Here is a 20,236-nt window from a genome sequence, read left to right as displayed (position 1 = left end):
AGAGGTGGTTTTAAGAGGGTGAGTGGAATGCCTGGCACTGATATTTGGAGGGGTTTGCTGTTATTAGTAATGACAAGGTCTACACTAGGGTATGAAATGAGTGGCTGTAATAGGGTGGAGGGCAAGATCATTGGAGGAAAGAATTCTCAGGGACTGAGAAGCCAGGGTTTGGGAAAGATCATCTATATAGATATTGAAACTGTCAAGGATTGAATAGTGTTTAGAAGAGGGATAATAAGCCAGGACTTGACCTCATCCAGAAATGAGGGAGCATGAGCCGGAGGCAGCAGGTGAATGCAATGATGAAGGATTGAAGGTGATACAACAACCTGAGATTCAAGACGGGATGTTTAGGGAATAGGGAAGACCAGTGGTCTGCAGGTGCCATTAAGACTCAAGGAAGATACCTCTTCCTCTCCAGGTCCATTGGTGTCAGGACTATAGGAGACAAATAGTACCATAGGAAAGAGCCACAGGGAAGCAGTGACCTTTGGAAGAGCCAGGCTTTCATAAGAGCAAGATGATGAAGGGAACAATCTGAGAAAAGACTGATGATGGGAGAAGAATTCTGGAGGGCCCAGTGGAAGGGATTTGGATGTTGGGGAATTGCATTCCACAGCTTTCTTTAATTAATTTTCTGGGACATCCCAAAGTTTTCCTCCAAAGAAAACCATTAATATTATCCCTCCTCTTCTTAATAATCTTTATGGCTGTCCAGAAGAAAGTGCAACCTTGTGAGTTCAGTTTCTTAAGCCCTTAGTAGTTTAACCTCTTCCTATTTTTCCTGGCTTATCTTTTTTTTTTTTTTACAAAAAAAATTTATTTTATTTCTAATAATGTAAAGGTGAATCTTTTACCTGTTCAATAAAAATCATCTTAAATTTTACAATGTGTATACTTTAAAATGTCAGTTAAGATTCTGTCAGAAATTGGTCAGATTCTTGCCAAGGTAAGAAAACAGAAGTAAAAGGATCAGTATAAGTTCTCCCTGATGGTTTCCCCTCATTTATTACCAGGTGGTGTAGCACAGACTTGAATCTTCCAGTGAAAGACACTTCTTTTGAACTCTGAGCTTCACCCTGTAGTGGGGGGCGTGGGCTCTTAAGTAAGACAGACCTGAGTCTGAATTCAAGCTCCCTTCTGAACCTGTTTCTAATCGAGGATGGAGAAAATACTGTCACTGACTCTTTTGGGTTATGAGCAAGAACCCATGAACTATTAGGAACATACCACAGTAAGCACTCTTATTGGGCCAAAATTGGCCTTTGTGCAGCATCTACATACATACCTTCATTCTAGTGCTAGACACATAGAAGATGGTCAATAAAGAGGCCACCATTAGAGGGTAAGATCCTGGCTTATCTTTTGTACCCCAGCCTGCCTTATTCTACTTTAACCATATATAGCTCTTCACTATTTCTCAAATAAGCTCTTTTGGAAATGCTCCTTCCCCACTTTTGAAAATGCCCCTTCCCCCAGTAAATCTCTACTTAGCCCTTCTCATTCCTCAAAATGTAACCCAATTCTACATCCTCTCAAAAGCTTTCCTAGACCTCACTGTTCAGAATTGGTCTCCCACTTTCCAGTACTTCCACAGAATTCAGAAGCTTTATTGAAGTCCATATGTTTTTTAGATTTCACAGTTCTCCTGGAAGGCAGGAACTATATTCAATTTATCTTCTATTTCCATCTGCACTAACCCCATGCTTTATTCACAGAAAGGTTTACTAAATGATTATTTGCTGTTTGTCGAAATCTAGTCCACCCACTGGGTATAGGTTTGCATTCTGAAGTTACACAGACTAAATCTAATTCCTTCCAATGATGTTCCTTTAAAAACTCATCTTGAGCTATTTGCCAACTGAAACATTTCCTAGTTCCTTCAATGCTTCCTTCAATGTTACGGTATTCAAATTATTTACCATCCTACTCACTCTGCTGTTAGAAACCGTCTTATTTCAATTACTGCCTCTTTGAATATACAGTGCCCAGAATTACATATTTTGTTCATGTCTGATCCAGGTAGAGTCAGTCAGTGTTTATTTGACATCTTACACTGAAATTAATGTAATTTAAAGAAATGTTAAAGTATTTTCTAATGGTGTAGTGTCAGTGTGAGATAATTTAGCATCTGTCAAGTCACTGATCTCACCTTAAAAACATCACTATGTTTATCCATAATTTTATCATAGATGTTGAACCCTACTTGCATTGGCTAATGGTAGAAAATATAAATAAATGAAGGGGGAGAAATCGGAGGGGGAGATGAACCATGAGAGACTATGGACTCTGAGAAACAAACTGAGGGTTCTAGACGGGAGAGGGTTGGGGGAATGGGCTAGCCTGGTGATGGGTATTAAAAAGGGCACATACTGAATGGAGCCCTGGGTGTTATACGCAAACAATGAATCATGGAACACTACATCAAAAATTAATGATGTAATGTATGGTTATTAACATAACATAATAAAATTAAAAAATTCTTTTTTTAAAATTTAAAAAAAAATTCTTTAGCACCAAATTATAATTAAAAATTATATTAAACAAATTATAATTAAAGACCTGTTTTTAAATATGTATATTTAAAACTATTCTGCAAGAAAAATGTGACTTCAGTTACATCCTTTTATTTTTAGTATACTTACACTAATGCATCATAGCTCTCTGTTGGGAGATTATAAAAGGGCTCGCAAACGTATTTATAGTGAGTCATACATCTTAGAAGCATCATAGACATTTTAGTAATATTGAGGCCTATTATGTGATCCATCCACTTTTTACAAAGTTAATAATCCCAATTCTCAAAGTGCTTTCTAAAAGCTCACTCAGACTTGTGAAGTACAAAAAGAAAAAATAAGAGTTTTGTTGATCTTCTATGCTATCAGCCCTGAACAATTTCAATTCATTTATCCCCCTTTAAGTTTACAAACATTTCTGAGTTCCTACTATGTACAAACAAATATTTATTTGGAAGGTAACTTGTTGGGACTGGAATGGTATAAAACTCTATTATACATGGACTTAGGGAGCTTACAGTCATGTCCAAAGAGAAATCAGTCAGGGTTCTTTGGTTATAAACAACTGAAACTAATTATTAATCCAAGCAAAGAAAGAATTTAAATCTGGAGGATATGGATGGAAAGCCTATGGATGGAACCAGCCTTGGAAAAGGAACAGAAACCAAGAAATGAATTATTTGATTATCTGGAATAAATGAACCCTTACCATTTGTCTTAGTTTTGCATTATTTGGCTCAAGTTTTGAAGACTTGGAAGAAGCAGTCTTATTGACCATACACCTTTCCCTTGGCTGGGTAGGTTGTAATGAAAGAAAGGATAGGACAGAAGGAGATTTCTCCCTTCAGTTGTTTTAATAGGATTGTAGGACCCCTCAATTTCTCCTCCCACCTGAGCTACATATGGTAAGGGAAAGACACTGCCCCAAAAGGAAAACTAGAGGGGATGTTAGAAAAGAGAAATGTACATGCAAGAATGTCCACTATAGGGACCTGTATGTAACCTGCTATAATAGAAGTCAAGCTGTTTTAAGGGCTGGAATGAAGATACAAATAAAGTTATGGGAATATTCTTAGTGGGAAAAATTTAAGGATTCACAAAGTATGTAGTCTACAAATTGGACTTTGGACAAATTGGACTTTGAAGTCTACAAAAAAATTTGTAGTCTACAAATTGGACATTCAACTAGAATGTCAACAGGAGGATGGAGGGATGATCATTCATATACAGGAGAGAACATAATAACAGAGAAAATGCATTGACTGGTTATGAATATAGGCTTTGTTGCTAGAGATTTTGAACCCAGATATGTCAACTGATAGCTATACAGACTTGGGCAAATGACTTAGGTTCTGTGAATCTCAGTTTTCTGATGAGCAAAATGAGGATATTAATACCTATTTCATGGTGTTAGAGTTGCCAGATGAAATACAGGACTCAGTTAAATTTCAAACAAACAGCAAATGCTTTTTGGTGTATTTCCCAATATTGCATGGGGCACACTTATAATAAAAAATTATTAGTTTATTTGAAATTCAAATTTAACTGGGTACTCTGTATTTTTACGCACTATAGCTGACAACTCTATATAACATTGTTAGGACAAGTTAATAAATTCATTAATGTAAAATGCTGAATATGATCCTTGGCACATAGTAGGTGCTCAGTTATAAATGGTAGTGATCACTTTTGTTTTCACCATCATAGACAAAATTCAGAAGCCTGAAGTGAATATGTCCCAGAACCCTTTCTTGCTCAGTCACTATACCATAGAGCAGTTTTCCAATTAACTTGTGCTGGAATTAATATTTTCATTGTGCTATACGGACACAGGAGCTCTTTATCTTTGTCTTGTATTTGTGTGGTTTCGTTTTTCTTCTGATTATTTCAGATGTTTCTCTTGTGTCTTGATTTCAACTTGACCTTATCTTTTAGCCACTCATAATTAATGAATATTATTTTCTAATCCCCTTTATAGACCGACAATAAAAGTATTAAATGTCACCAAGCTTGGGACTATAAGGGTCAAGAGCAGAGTAAACTGAAGCACTGATTGCAATTTTTTGAATTCAAAACTGTAAAACTTAGTGGGTATAGATCACATTATCCCATTTTAATGACTATGCCATATAAAATAGAATTAGAAGCCTTCTGCAATCTAAAATATTTCTTCTATTGCTTTTTCTTTATCTGTTAGGCCTATCACACAGTCCCAGAGGGATATCATTAATCCCAGAATTTGTCCTTTAGTCTCTTTTAGAGTTTGTAAAATGGTGTTTTTACTGATATGTTTCATGGTTTTCCCAAATAATTTCTAACACAATTCCTTTTATCTTTTAATTTAAAACCTAAGTAGCCCTTTATGCTTATTTTGTCCTTATGTATATATATGGTGTCTAAATGGTGGGACAAGTTGATTTCACACAAGAGAAACTTTAGGATGTTGTTGTTTCCAGTGAAGCTGCAGTGTAGTTCTGTCTGTATACAGAGGTATTAAGTGTTTGACAGAAATAAAATTATAGCTACAATTTATTAATCACTCTACCATATTCTCAACCTCAAGAACCGTTAAGCTGCTTACATTCCTTATCTCATTTAATTTCCCTAATATACTCATGCTGTTATCCTTATTTTTATGGCTGGAGAAACTAAGGCACAGAGAAGGTTAAATAACTTGCCCAAGGACATACAGCCAGTAGATGGCAGAGGCAAGATTCCACATCAGGTAGTCTGATTCTTTTTTTTTTTTTAACTTAATTTAATTATGTAATGTGAGTTACTATACAGTACATCATTAGTTTTTGATGTAGTGTTCCTTGATTCATTGTTTTATGTAACACCCAGTGCTCCACGCAATACGTGCCCTCCTTAATACCCATCACCAGGCTAACCCATCCCTCCACCCCCCTCCCCTCTAAAAGCCTCAGTTTGTTTCTCAGAGTCCATAGTCTCTCATGGTTCATCTCCCCCTCTGATTTCCCCCCCTTCATTTTCCCCTTCCTTCTCCTAATGTCCTTCATGCTATTCCTTATGTTCCACAAATAAGTGAAACCATATGATAATTGACTTTCTCTGCTTGATTTAATTCACTTAGCATCATCTCCTCCAGGCCCATCCATGTTGATGTAAAAGTTGGGTATTCATCCTTTCTGATGGCTGAGTAATATTCCATTGTATATATGGACCACATTTTCTTTATCCATTCATCTGTTGAAGGGCATCTTGGCTCTTTCCACAGTTTGGCTATTGCGGACATTGCTGCTATGAACATTGGGGTGCATATGGCCCTTCTTTTCACTACATCTGTGTCTTTGGGGTAAATACCCAGGAGTGCAATTGCTGGATCATAGGGTAGCTCTATTTTTAATTTTTTGAGGGACCTCCACACTGTTTTCCAAAGTGGCTGTACCAACTTGCATTCCCACCAACAGTGTAAGAGGGTTCCCCTTTCTCCACAACCTCTCCAACATTTGTTGTTTCTTGCCTTGTTAATTTTTGCCATTCTAAATGGTGTAAGGGGTATCTCAAATGTGGTTGTGATCTGAATTTCCCTGATGGCTAATGATGATGAACATTTTTTCATGTGTCTGTTAGCCATTTGTATGTCTTCTTCAGAGAAGTGTCTTTTCATGTCTTCTGCCCATTTTTTGACTTGAGTATTTGTTTTTTGGGTGTTGAGTTTGAGAAGTTCTTTATAGATCTTGGATATCAGCCCTTTGTCTGTAGTGTCATTTGTAAAAATCTTCTCCCATTCCGTGGGTTGCCTCTTTGTTTTGTTGACGGTTTCCTTTGCGGTGCAGAAGCTTTTTATCTTGATGAAGTCCCAAAAGTTCATTTTAGCTTTTGTTTCCCTTGCCTTTGGAGATATATCGAAAGAAGTTGCTGTGGCCGATGTCGAAGAGGTTACTGCCTATGTTCTCCTCTAGGATTTTGATGGATTCCTGTCCCACATTGACGTCTTTCATGCATTTAGAGTTTATCTTTTTGTATGATGTTAGAGAATGGTCGAATTTCATTCTTCTGTATATATAGCTATCCAATTTTCCCAGCACCATTTATTGAAGAGACTGTCTTTTTCCATTGCATATTTTTTCCTGCTTTGTTGAAGATTATTTGAGCATAGAGTTGAGGGTCCATATCTGGGCTCTCTGTTCTGTTCCATTGGTCTATATGTCTGTTTTTGTGCCAGTACCATGCTGTCTTGGTGATCACAACTTTGTAACATAGCTTGAAATCAGGTTCTTTCATTCAATGTGCTAATGTTACCTTCTTGAAATGATGTGGTGGCAATATATTTCTAGCAAGTTAGTATAACAGAGCCTTGGAAAATTTAAATTACAAGCCCTATAATAGTTCAAATCTTAGCATAAGAAGACCATACTGAAGAAAGGACCAGGATTTCATTGGAAAGTGATGCTCTACTTTGTAGCTTCTTCTTCGTTTTACTCTGCATTAGGCCTTTATTTTTTTCATCCTCCCTTTTTCTGGTTCCAATATTATGGAACACATTCCCATTTCCCTGAGTTTAACTATTACTTTCTGGCCCTCATGTCAAGGTCTGATCTCAAATTAGGGAACAGACTGAACTCAGCAAGTGCCTTTCATGTTGTCTTTCACCTCTTAAAACAGCAGTACCAGGAGCTATGGGGAAAGGGACAGAGAGAGACAAGGAGCAAGTAAGGAGAGATTAAAAAAAAAAAAGTTAAGAAAGACTTGTGTCTTCCTTAAGAAGCCAAATGAAGGCTGACTTATCTCTACTTCTGCCAGAATGAGAGTCGAGATTCAACTTATTCTGTAGGGAAAAAGTAAGGAAAAAGCAATTGGATGGCTGTTCTTTAAAACAGTAATGATCATAGACAACTACCTCACATTAAATGATGCCTCACTGTTTCTAAGGGGCTTTCACAAATATTTCTTCTATATCTCATTTAGTTCTTCCACTAGTCCATGAGGTGGAACTATTCTTATTTTACTATGGCTCAGGAAAGGAAATTGCTTGCCCAAAAGTATAAAATTAGTAATTGGTGCACCCTAACTAAGACCTATGTCTTTAATTTCTTACGAGTTTTTTTCCCAGCTGTGCCATTTTTCCCCTTGAAGATGAGAATTAGTTGAGAGTGAAATTTTGGTGTTTTTTTCACTTTATCTGGAAACAAACATTGAGAATTGTGACTGAAGCTTCTTTACTGAACCTAAAGAACCTGGCTACTCTTCCTGAATAGATCTGAAGCTGGGTGAAATTACATGTTTGTTTTATTTGTAAAATGGATTTTTCATGTGACTGGAAGATAAGATCTTCCACGTGGCTTTGAAACTATGTGGTAGAAGAACTATAAGATTTACTTTCGACTTCTGTTTCATTTTTCGTAGTGTTGAAGGTGAACGCAGTGTCTTTCAGAACAGTCAGTTGTATGATTTGGAAATAACACTAATCATCCTTCATTTGAATCTCTTCCTCTTTAAGTTTTTTTTTTTTCCTTTTTGATGTGTGTTGTGAGTTTAGCAAATATGGGGTGCTTAGGAAAACAAGCTATTTTGGGCATTGGTATCTGTGTTCCTTGCTCTCATTTGCTGAGTAACAAAATTGTGTTTTCTAAAAATATGTGCCAAATTCTTCCCTTAGATATTTACATTTTCTTTTCCCTTTGCTGAGGGACATATGCACATATTTTGACTTATATGATACATAAAGAGAGAATTTTTCTGAAGAATCCTTTCACAACCATTTGAACACACAAAATGAATGAAGAAAAGCTGTAGAAAAGGCAGTCACAAGGAAAACCAAATGACTAATTTCTGGAACAAGGGTTGTGTTTTGTGTAACATAAAACTCTATCTTCTGCCCAAGGTTATTTCAAAAATTTTATATTTAGGAAGCTGGGAAAGATTTAAATTACAACTTAACTCAAGACCATACAACTATAACTAGAAACCTAACCCCAACCTAAGCCCTTAATTGTGGTAGATAGTTAATAGTAAACTTCTACTATGCTTAATTTCCTCAGTTAGAGGTGAAGGTCATGTACACAATGGACAGAACGCTCATGAGGCTGTTGTCTTGCAAGGCCATACTATCATACATTCATCTGAAGCTCTTCTGTAGATTTAACATGCTGCAAGTTAAGAGAATAGCAACATTGTAGTAATGCTGCAGGTCTCACAGTTTCTATTCTGCAACCCCTCCTAATCCTGAGGTTTTTTTCTTCCCTTCCTCTGTAAGAATGCATGTCATCATAGCAACAGAACTCATCAGCTAGGAGATTGGAAGATCCCCCCCTCCTTTGCTTGCCCCCCATGGAGCACTGCCTGCAGGACTCACAGATCCTTCCTGCCCTTTGGAGCTTTGCAGCTCTGATTTCCAAGCCCTCTTTGGAACTCCTAGTGCAAGGATGCGTTATAATTTAGGAGATCACTGTTTTGCCAATCCTGAGAAACATGGAAACAATTTTGTTGAAAGTCAGCCATTACTGGCTCAAGTACTAGAATTATTCTTTCCATTTTAGACTCAAAAAACATCTACCCGCTATTAGCCAAATGTGGTTCTCCAGTCAAGACCCAGTCCAGAATTGAGTCCTTAGAACTACTCATTGTTAATCATTTGAAAGAATATCTAGATTTTACAGTGATTGGTGTGGGTGAATCAGTCTGTTTATTCCTTTTAATACAATGCTGAGCTTTCTTTTGTAAGAGAATGATCTTGCAATATCACTAGATTTATAGTTATACAACACTAATATGAAAGAATGATTTGTGTATCTTTTTTTTAATTTTGATCAATATTTTTATTTTTTTTCTCTGATATACTTCTTTTTATTATTATGTTATGGTAATCACCATACATTACATCATTAGTTTTTGATGTAGTGTTCCATGATTTATTGTTTGCATGTAACACCTAGTGCTCCATGCAGAATGTGCCCTCTTTAATACCCATCACCAGGCTAACCCATCCCCCCACCCCCCACCCCCCTCCCCTCTAAAACCCTCAGTTTGTTTTCTCAGAGTTCATAGTCTCTCATGGTTCATCTCCCCCTCCGATTTCCTCCCCTCCATTCTTCCCCTCCTGCTATCTTCTTCTTCTTCTTTTTTTTTTTTTTTTAACATATAATGTATTATTTGTTTCAGAGGTACAGGTCTGTGATTCAACAGTCTTACACAATTCACAGTGCTCACCACAATAGCACTTATGAAGCATCTTCTCTTGCGAAGCTTTTTTAGCTTATAGCATACTAAATAGATTTTGGTAAGCACTATAAATGAAGTAAAGACACAGAGATGGAAAGTTTTTCTAGAACTAGTGGAATATCCCACGTGTAAATCTAGGGTTTCCAATTTCAGACCCTTCAGAAGAACTGAATTTATTTTCTTCCTCCTTAAAAGATCTATCTTGAACACTGTCTGATGCAGGGAAAGTTTGTAAAGAAGACAGAATGTACCTCTCCCCCTTCTTAATACCGTTCTTCATCTTAACACTGTCATAGAAACACTGAATTCACTATGGGGAATTGAAAACAAACTCTCAATTACAGGAATGGTGTTTTTTGCAGCCTATTAAGTCCAAAAATATTACAGGTGAGGATTTATTTTAGATATTTATATCAAGTTTTGATATATCACTGTTTGCTGTTCTGTAAAAATGTTGCATTTGACAATTTGTATTAAAAATACCTCACAGGACAGGAACTACCAATTTTTATTTGCAGAATATAAATAGAATGTAGACAGATGCTCAAATCAAGCATCATTCATTATGAGGAAATCACAGTAAATACCATTGTCCCCTTTAGCCTACTTTACAGAGTTCCCTCTCTTTTGTGTTGCATGGTGAAGGTAAGATTTAACTTGTCACACTTCTCTTTATTTCTGTTTCAACATGAAATAATTATTCTAAGTCTAATTACAGAGTTTTTTTAATGCATTGTTTTCATTTAGTCTAGACCCTAAACTTGGAATTGGCCTTCATTTTTCAGAGACAGAATATGTCATTATAAAATTAGACAGATGAGACAAGAAAATTGATCATCACTTGATGATCTAACACTATGAGCCATAATTGCATGTATGTAAACAATTCATAATTTTTAATGGAGCCTCTCAAAAATTTCATCCTTTCCATTTTATAAATGAGAAAAATGAGGCTCATTATTTAATGGCTCAGGGTCACATAAAAATGGAATTCAAATCCAGGTCAATGTAATATCAAAATCTGCTTTTTTATACCACTTTGTGTTAATTTGCAAATATAAGATCTATTTATATTTGAACAAGAAATTGAATTTTAAGTCATTTAATGTTAAACTAAGGCAATATAACAGAATAAAAATAATGATTGGATGGATGGGTGGAGGACAAGAGGAAGTGGCAGTCAGTCATATAACTTATATTGTCTTGTATCATGGTAGGAAATAATAAGTAATATATAAAATTGATCAAGAAACAATGGAATACCCACATGGAAATAGCCAAAAGAAGTAAAAACAAACTCTTGAGAGTATTTGTGCTAAAGGAATAGGTCTGGAGTTGAGAAAGGGGTAAGGTTGGCAACTGTTGACTTTCATTATAAGCTTTAAGATGTTGGTACGTCAGCATTTTCTTTATTATTTGACAAGATTTGAGAAGAGCTCACAAAAAAGTAAATGCATGATTTAGAACATGTCTTTCATAGTTGTCTTGATAGATAACCTATCAAGATGCCTTAAAATTATGATGAAAGAAAACTGGGATGTTTTCTCAGTCTGTATCCACTGTTACTAGTAATATGAAATTGTAGTATAAGAGCTTTAATTGAGCAATTAGTATGTTCAGGGCCTTGATCTTGATTCTATAGGAGATAAAAAGGTAGATGCAATTTGGTCCCAGGCCTCCATCATGTTATAATCTAGTTGAGGGTGCTGGAGATGAAGAAGAAAATCTAGATGGGAAAAGATAGGAGCTCACATGTTGTCTGTGTCTACTCCAAACTGTGCTAGATACTTTGCCTTATTTTTGATGGAAAACATGTACCATAGAAAAGATAAAATATATATAGGTAGCTATAGAAGTTCAAAATAGAAATGGTAGAAAATGGTGTTTGCTTGTTAGGGTCAAGAAATGCTTCCTGAAGTGGAGCATTTAGTTTGGGCCTTAAAAGTAGAAAGGGATTTCTACAGACAGAGATGGAATGGGAGAGGCATCGATGTATGTGCTAATTGAGACTCCTATTTAGAGCTTGTTTTTTTTATTCCTTTTGTATATAAGCATTTAGCTAAATCCATGTAAACTAGTTACAAATCTAAAATGATTTTTTAACATATTGTTTGCTCAGCAGAAGGTCTTTTCTTAAATGTAAGCACTGTTATCAAAGTTCCTTTTTATTGGAACTACTTTCAACTTTATTCTCACACAACAGAGTCACAATTAAGATTTGAGTATAATCACTCAATCAAGTGTAAGAAAAGCTCAAGGCAGATTCGGAGATCACATGAATTTTATGGCTATTTTTGATTTTTAAAATTGTTCATTATATTCTCCACATCTTCATGAATCCTTTTAAAGTTTCCCTTTTTAATGTAACTTATTGGTTTAGTTTCCTTGGGATTACATTTGGTTGCATGTCAATTACTGAAACCCAGTGGGGTTATGTTTTATTTTAAAACTTCATCAGTTTGAGGGGCGCCTGGGTGGCTCAGTCGTTAAGCGTCTGCCTTTGGCTCAGGTCATGATTCCAGGTCCTGGGATCGAGCCCCGCATCGGGCTCCCTGCTCAGCGGGAAGCCTGTTTCTCCCTCTCCCACTCCCCCTGCTTGTGTTCCCTCTCTCGCTGTCTCTCTCTCTGTCAAATAAATAAATAAAATCTTTAAAAAAAAAAAAACTTCATCAGTTTGAAACTATGACACTTTCACCATCTTGCTTCTGAAAAAGAGCTTTGTGTTTTGACTTAAAGTCAGAGGCATCAGTGACTGTAGAAAGAGCTTTGATTTTAGAGATCATATCAAAACCATAGGACTAACAACAAATATCAGAAGTTCAAAGTAGACATAGAACTTCTTGTATTGAAGTATTTTGTCTTGCTCACTGGGCAGTATGAGCTAAAGTTAAAGATCGTCACCTTGAAGGATTTATTTGCAAATGTCCTTGCACAAGTGATCACTTTCTATTTAGGAAAGTTTACAAAAGTCCTTGTTTTATAGCATCCCCTACTTTGTCATGTTTGACATTAATGAATGACTTCCTTCCAGAAGTTCCAGACCCTTATATTACACTTTAAAGTATATTTTATATTTCTTCTGAGCAGAGGAAGGAAAATACTTTATATTTTAGGGATTCTAAATGTGATCTTACAGTTTACCATGATGAGAATGTTGCATCCTGCAATTTGGAGCTCTTTAAATTACATATTTTAAGAATTGCATTAATTTAGAAAATTTTATGTTAGATTAATCCATTACTGGCTTAACATCTGTAGTCTTTAAGACTTGAATCCTGAACTCTCAGTATTTAATGTTTCCCATGCCACAATCTGAATTTAATGACTTTAAAATTATAAAAATATTTTGTTTATTGTAAAAAAAATAGAGAAGATAAAGAATAAAAAAATATATACCCATAATTTTATACATGAGAGATAAATTGTGTACCCATTTGGACTATTTTCTTCCTGCCTTTTTTCCTAGACCTCTAAAAGGGTATTTTTTTATTATTATTATATTATGTTAATCACAATACATTACATCATTAGTTTTTGATGTAGTGTTCCATGATTCATTGTTTGCGTATAACACCCAGTACTCCATGCAGTACATGCCCTCTTTAATATCCATCACCAGGCTAACCAATCCCCCCACCCCCTCCCCTCTAGAACTCTCAGTTTCTCAGAGTCCATAGTCTATCATGGTTCGTCTCCCACTCCCGATTTCCCCCCCTTCATTTTTCCCTTCCTGCTATCATCTTCTTCTTCATAATCCTCCTCTTCCTCCTCTCTCTCTCCCTCTCCCCCCCCCTTTTTTTTTTAAACATATATGGTATTATTTGTTTCAGAGGTACAGGTCTGTGATTCAACAGTCTTGTGCAATTCACAGTGCTCACCATAGCACATCCCTCCCCAATGTCTATCACTCAGTCACCCCATCCCTCCCACCCCTTGCCACTCCAGCAACCCTTAGTTTGTTTCCTGAGATTAAGAATTCCTCATATCAGGCACCTGGGTGGCTCAGTTGGTTAAGCGACTGCCTTCGGCTCAGGTCATGATCCTGGAGTCCCGGGATCGAGTCCCGCATTGGGCTCCCTGCTCAGCGGGGGGTCTGCTTCTCCCTCTGCCCTCTTCCCTCTCGTGCTCTCTGTCTCTCATTCTCTCTCTCTCAAATAAATAAATAAAATCTTTAAAAAAAAAAAAAGAATTCCTCATATCAGTGAGGTCATATGATACATGTCTTTCTCTGATTGACTTATTTCGCTCAGCATAATACCCTCCAGTTCCATCCACGTCATTGCAAATAGCAAGATTTCATTCCTTTTGATGGCTGCATAATATTCCATTGTATATGTATACCACATCTCCTTTCTCCATTCAGCTGTCGATGGACATCTTGGCTCTTTCCATAGTTTGGCTATTGTGGACATTGCTGCCATAAACATCAGGGTGCACGTACCCCTTAGGATCCCTACATTTGTATCTTTGGGGTAAATACCCAGTAGTGCAATTGCTGGGTCATATGGTAGCTCTATTTTCAACTTTTTGGGGAACCTCCATACTGTTTTCCAGAGTGGCTACACCAGGTTGCATTCCCACCAACAGTATAGGATGGTTCCCCTTTCTCCGCATCCCCACCAACATCTGTTGTTTCCTGACTTGTTAATTTTAGCCATTCTGACTGGTGTGAGGTGGTATCTCATTGAGGTTTTGATTTGGATTTCCCTGATGCCGAGCGATGTTGAGCACTTTTTCATGTGTCTATTGGCCATTTGGAAGTCTTCTTTGGAAAAATGTCTATTCATGTCTTCTGCCCATTTCTTGATTGTATTATTTGTTCTTTGGGTGCTGAGTTTGATAAGTTCTTTATAGATTTTGGATACTAGCCCTTTATCTGATATGTCATTTGCAAATATCTTCTCCCATTCTGTCAGTTGTCTTTTGGTTTTGTTGACTGTTTCTTTTGCTGTGCAAAAGCTTTTTATCTTTGTTTTTCATTTTTAGAGTCATATTCTATCCCTTCATAGTAGTTAACCTTATTTTTGTTACATATATATAAGTTGCTCTCTCTTTAAAATTTTGGGATACATTTTCTTCTAACAGACCAAAATATACCTTGAATCTCTAGTGTATGGCTTTGTTCTAGTCTCCTGCCTGATCACATTCTCTCCCTTTTTTTTTTTTTTAATCCTCTTCTTTCTTTTTTCAACCAACTTCTTTTCTTATCAATTCCTTTTATAAAATCTTTTATAATTTTCATCTTCACAGTCATATTCCCTCTCTTCATCATATTTACCCTTATTTTTGTACATATATAAGTTTTTCTTTCTTTAAAATTTTAGGAGGCACTTTCTTCTAACAGACCAAAATACGCCCAAAATCTAGTGTGTGGCACTGATCTGTGCACCAGCCTGATCATATTTGATCATATTCTGTTTGTTTGTTTGTTTTTATCTTTTTCTTTTTCTTTTCTTTTTTCTTTCTTTTCCTTTCTTTTCCCCCTGTTTCAGGTCTCTTCTGATTTGTTCAGTGTATATTTTTGGGGGGTAGTTGTTACCCTGTTAGCATTTTGTTCTCTCATTCATCTATTCTCCTCTGGACAAAATGACAAGATGGAAAAAATCACACCTCACAAAAAAGAACAAGAGGCAATACCGACGGCCAGGGGCCTAATCAACACGGACATTAGTAAGATGTCAGAACTAGAGTTCAGAATGACGATTTTAAAGATACTAGCTGGGCTTGAAAAAAGCATGGAAGTTATTAGAGAAACCCTATCTGGAGAAAAAAACTAAAATCTAACCAAGTCGAAATCAAAAAGGCTATTAATGAGGTGCAATCAAAAATGGAGGCTCTAACTGCTAAGATAAGCGAGGCAGAAGAGAGAATTAGTGATATAGAAGACCAAATGATGGAGAATAAGGAAGCTGAGAAAAAAAGGGATAAACAACTACTGGATCACGAGGGCAGAATTCGAGAGATAAGCGATACCATAAGACGAAACAACATTAGAATAATTGGGATCCCAGAAGAAGAAGAAGAGAGAGAGAGGGGCAGAAGGTATATGGAGCAAATTATAGAAGAGAACTTCCCTAATTTGGGGAAGGAAACAGGCATCAAACTCCAGGAGGCACAGAGAACCCCCCTCAAAATCAATAAAAATAGGTCAACACCATGACATCTAATAGTAGAACTTACAAGTCTCAGAGACAAAGAGAAAATCCTGAAAGCAGTTCGGGACAAGAAATCTGTAACCTACAATGGTAGAAACATTAGATTGGCAACAGACCTATCCACAGAGATCTGGCAGGCCATAAAGGACTGGCATGATATAGTCAGAGCACTACATGAGAAAAATATGCAGCCAAGAATACTATATCCAGCTAGGCTGTCATTGAAAATAGAAGGAGAGATAAAAAGCTTCCAGGACAAACAAAAACTAAAGTAATTTGCAAACACGAAACCAGCCCTACAAGAAATATGGAAAGGGGTCCTCTAAGCAAAGAAAGTGCCTAAAAGTAACATAGACCAGAAAGGAATAGAGACAATATACAGTAACAGTCACATTACAGGCCATACAATGGCACTAAATTCATATCTTTCAATAGTTACCCTGAATGTAAATAGGCTAAATGCCCCAATCAAAAGACACAGGGTATCAGATTGGATTAAAAAACAAGACCTATCGGTATGCTGTCTGTAAGACATTCATTTTAGACCCAAAAACATCCCCAGATTGAAAGTGAGGGGATGGAAGACCATGTACCATGCTAATGGACACCAAAAGAAAGCTAGGGTGGTAATCCTTATATCAGACCAATTAGATTTTAAACCAAAGACTGTAATAAGAGATGAGGAAGGACACTATATCCTACTTAAAGGGTCTATCCAACAAGAAGATCTAACAATTGTAAATATCTATGCCCCTAACATGGGAGCAGCCAATTATATAAGCCAATTAATAACAAAAGCAAAGAAACACATCGACAACAATACAATAATAGTGGGGGACTTTAACAGCCCCCTCACTGAAATGGACAGATCATCTAAGCAAAAGATCAACAAGGAAATAAAGACTTTAAATGACACACTGGGCCAAATGGACTTCACAGATATATTCAGAACATTCCATCCCAAAGCAACAGAATACTCATTTTCTCTAGTGCCTATGGAACAGTCTCCAGAGTAGATCATATCCTAGGTCACAAATCAGGTCTCAGCCAGTACCAAAAGATTGGGATCATTCCCTGCGTATTTTCAGACCACAATGCTTTGAAACTAGAACTCAATCACAAGAGGAAAGTTGGAAAGAACTCAAACACATGGAGGCTAAAGAGCATCCTACTAAAGAATGAATGGGTCAACCAGGAAATTAAAGAAGAATTTAAAAAATGCATGGAAACCAATGAAAATGAAAACACAACTATTCAAAATCTTTGGGATGCAGCAAAGGCAGTCCTAAGAGGAAAGTATATAGCAGTACAAGCCTTTCTCAAGAAACCTCATCATACACCTAAAGGAGCTGGAGAAAGAACAGCAAATAAAGCCTAAACCCAGCAGGGGAAGAGAAATAATAAAGATCAGAGCAGAAATCAATGAAATAGAAACCAAAAGAACAGTAGAACAAATCAACGAAATTAGGAGCTGGTTCTTTGAAAGAATTAGTAAGACTGATAAACCCCTGGCCAGACTTATCAAAAAGAAAAGAGAAATGACCCAAATCAACAAAATCATGAATGAAAGAGGAGAGATCACAACCAACACCAAAGAAATACAAACAATTATAAGAACATATTATGAGCAACTATATACTGGCAAATTAGATAATCTGGAAGAAATGGATGCATTCCTAGAGATGTATCAACTGCCAAATCTGAACCAGGAAGAGATAGAAAACCTGAACTGACCCATTACCACCAAGGAAATTGAAGCAGTCATCAAAAATCTCCCAATAAACAAGAGCCCAGGGCCAGATGGCTTCCCAGGGGAATTCTACCAAACATTTAAAGAAGAATTAATACCTATTCTTTTGAAACTGTTCTCAAAAATGGAAATGGAAGGAAAACTTCCAAACTTGTTTTATGAGGCCACCATTACCTTGATCCCCAAACCAAAGACCCCATCAAAAAGGAGAATTACAGACCAATATCCTTGATGAACATGGATGCAAAAATTCTCACCAAAATACTAGCCAATAGGATCCAACAGTACATTAAAAGGATTATTCACCACGACCAAGTGGGATTTATCCCTGGGCTGCAAGGTTGGTTCAACATCTGCAAATCAATCAGTGCAACACAATACATTAATAAAAGAAAGAACAAGAACCATATGATCCTCTCAATAGATGCAGAAAAAGCATTTGACAAAGTATAGCACCCTTTCTTGATCAAAACTCTTCAGAGTATAGAGATAGAGGGTATATACCTCAATATCATAAAAGCCATCTATGAAAAACCCACAGTGAGTATCATTCTCAATGGGGAAAAACTGAGAGCTTTCCCCCTACGGTCAGGAACGCAGCAGGGATGTCCACTGTCACCACTGCTATTCAACATAGTATTAGAAGTCCTATTCACAGCAATCAGACAACAGAAAGTAAAAAGGCATCCAAATCGGCAAGGAAAAAGTCAAACTCTCACTCTTTGCAGATGATATGATACTTTATGTGGAAAACCCAAAAGACTCCACCCCAAAACTGCTGGAACTCATACAGGAATTCAGTAAAGTGGCAGGATATAAAATCAATGCACAGAAATCAGTAGCATTCCTATACACCAACAACAAGACAGAAGAAAGAGAAATTAAGGAGTCAATCTCATTTACAGTTGCACCCAAAACCATAAGATACCTAGGAATAAATCTAACCAAAGAGGTAAAGAATCTATACTCAGAGAGCTATAGAATACTCATGAAAGAAATTGAGGAAGACACAAGAAATGGAAAAACTTTCTATGCTCATGGACTGGAAGAACAAATATTGTGAAGATGTCAATGCTACCTAGAGCAATCTACACATTTAATGCAATCCCTATCAAAATACCATCCACTTTTTTCAACGAAATGGAACAAATAATCCTAAAATTTGTATGGAACCAGAAAAGACCCCGCATAGCCAGAGGAATGTTGAAAAAGAAAAGCGAAGCTGGTGGCATCACAATTCCGGACTTCAAGTTCTATTACAAAGCTGTCATCATCAAGACAGTATGGTACTAGCACAAAAACAGACACATAGATCAATGGAACAGAAGAGAGAGCCCAGAAATGGACCCTCAACTCTATGGTCAAAAGGGTATTTTTTATAAACATACTTGAAACAAATCTATTTATCCTTGTATCCATTTTCCTCACATTTTCTTGATATCTGAAGCATTAAATATTCTTTAAAGACAGACTTTAACGACCTGAATGCCTCCTTTATGTTGCTTCTTTTGTGACTTTCTACGCTCCTATACTGTTCCCTAACAAAAAAATAATTACTAAAATTTGTGGAATTTTGGTTATTAGAAACTGTAGTTATTTATTAGTCAAAACTACTTCTATATGAATTTATGAGCTCCTGACTAAGACACACAAGGTAAATAATTTGGGCTCCTGTTTATTAGCCTATTTAGTAAGTCATTTGCTTTTTAGGTTATGTAATGGTATTGGTCATGGTCTGAAGCACTAGAACATGGGACTATTGGTAAATCCATTTCCCTTATTTCTAACAGCCTGTATTTGTGACTGCTTTGATATGGGAGTGTTCAAGACTGGTGGGAGCATGGGTTGGAGTTGCATCTTGACAACGTGGTAGCTGTGTGACCTTGGGCAAATTATTCTTTCCCAGTGCACCTTGTTTTCAAAGGTAAAGGCTAAATGAGATGGTAAAGTACATAGCCCAGAACCAGCCTATAGGCAGTATTGAATATTCTTATTTATTTTTTGTCATTGTTATTATGAGGCCTTTGCTTATTGAGCAGAACAGGGGCATCTAGCCTTAGCAGAGGTTGAAAAGCAGCAGAACTTCTCCATACTTATGCACAGTAACTGGCCATGGGGGACGGGGGGAACCAAATAACCCATTTTAATTCCTGTTGAAAAGCTTAGTCTCAACTGTTAACTCCAGTGAGACAACCACATGCATGCATTTAAGAAGTTCACTGTATCTGCAGTGCTTGACATGCTTGACAGTCACTGAAATGCATGCTGGTGTCCCAAAGAACAGACCTGTGACTTCCATCTCGTTATTCAGTAGCTAGTTTCTGTATAAATGTCAGTGTTCCTTTAACACATTATTATGGATGATAATATAATGGCTTCCATTTACTGAGTGCTATTTGACAGCTAAGAGCTTTTCATGCATTATCTCATTTAGTCTTCATGGTTGTTCTGTGAGACTGTTATTACCACCCCTATTTTATAGATGAGAAAACCAAGATTTAGAGAGATTCAGTATTTCCTAATAAGAATCTGAATGCTGGTTTGCAGGACTCCTTAATCGGGGCTTATAACTTTCCTTGTAGCTCTATGGCCTTTGTTTCATAATTATCATGTAGCCTTAGTCATTCATT

General features: G+C 36.7%; 1 protein-coding gene across 1 annotated transcript in view; it reads left to right on the top strand.

Moving 5' to 3' along the window:
- The window catches only part of ANO4 (anoctamin 4), a 396,544-nt gene that overhangs the window by 171,282 nt on the left and 205,026 nt on the right, over window positions 1–20,236 (top strand). The window lies entirely within an intron of this gene.

Source organism: Mirounga angustirostris, unplaced genomic scaffold (assembly GCF_029215605.1).
Source record: "Mirounga angustirostris isolate CCGP_5_RB_7025 unplaced genomic scaffold, mMirAng1.0.hap1 SCAF_5, whole genome shotgun sequence".
NCBI classification, from domain to species: Eukaryota; Metazoa; Chordata; class Mammalia; order Carnivora; family Phocidae; genus Mirounga; species Mirounga angustirostris.
This window is presented reverse-complemented; position numbering and strand designations above follow the sequence as displayed.